Genomic DNA, 1,112 nt, shown 5'->3' on the forward strand with positions numbered 1-1,112 from the left:
CATGGGACTGCAGGAAGGATTAAATGAAGGAATCTCAGTAAAGCCTTTGATAAAGTACCTGACACAGATCAGTAACTACCTCCATGACCATCCTCATTATTGACACCAGTGTCGCAGAGAGGAGGAACTAACCACAAGAAAGTCGTCATGATGTGGGGGATCAGACTCCTGCTGCCGAGAGAGTAATCAGGTTCCAGGCCTACATCTGATCATAAATCACCCCTCATCTTGAACTGGGGACCAGTCTCCATGAGCTTCCACTATTCCTGAGTTCTTGTGAGAATTCTGTTCCCTCTCATTTTTAAAAGAATTCTTATGATACTTTTTACTTCTTTTTTTTTTTTTTTTTTTAGGCAAGGCAACTCTTGGTTGACCTCACAGATTGCAAGGACCTTGTCAGCTTACAATCCCTTATTTTTTATTTTTTATGCCTACAGCACCTGGTCTTCCTAGGTCGTCTCCCATCCAAGTACTAACCAAGCCCGACCCTGCTTAGCTTCTGAGATCAGATGGGATCGGGCTTGTTCAGGGTGGCATGGCCGTAGACTCTTTTCCTATTTTGAATGTTCCTTCAAAAAGACCCAATTCACACAAGTGCTTTCTGTAGCATGGACAGAACAACAACAACAAAACAAACAAACCCAAAATTAAATCCATAAAAAAGAGAAACAAGCTGATTGGTTCTCGCCCCCTCCTTCAATTAAAGCCTGCCTAATTCTTTGAGTACAATATTTACCTACAATATAGTTATAAGGAAATGGTGATAAGTACTTTCTCATGTGTTATTTTATTCAATTCTTAATAACAAACTTGGGAGGACGATAGAGCAGAATATAAGTTGTCATCCTTGTCCTATAAATAAGGAAACAGAAAGAAAGCAACTAACTCGCCAAGATATGCACAGTTATTGAGAGAAGTAAAATCAGAGTCTCTATCATAGGCTCCTAATTGGTTGTCTTTTCATATCCCCAGAGAGAGCACATAGGTGCTGCCACTCTCTCATTCTTTACTTGTAGCAGACATCATGAATCACCCACAGTACTCTTTCTCACCGCTTGAATTTATGCTCAAAGTAGTTCTTATCACAGTTCCAGATAGGATCACCAGTTAAG

General features: G+C 40.3%; 1 pseudogene; it reads right to left on the reverse strand.

Moving 5' to 3' along the window:
• Positions 1–428: 428 nt before the first annotated feature.
• On the reverse strand, positions 429–547 carry LOC120581882 (uncharacterized; annotated as a pseudogene).
• Positions 548–1,112: the final 565 nt, after the last annotated feature.

Source organism: Pteropus medius, unplaced genomic scaffold, assembly GCF_902729225.1.
Source record: "Pteropus medius unplaced genomic scaffold, Ma_sr-lr_union100, whole genome shotgun sequence".
NCBI classification, from domain to species: Eukaryota; Metazoa; Chordata; class Mammalia; order Chiroptera; family Pteropodidae; genus Pteropus; species Pteropus medius.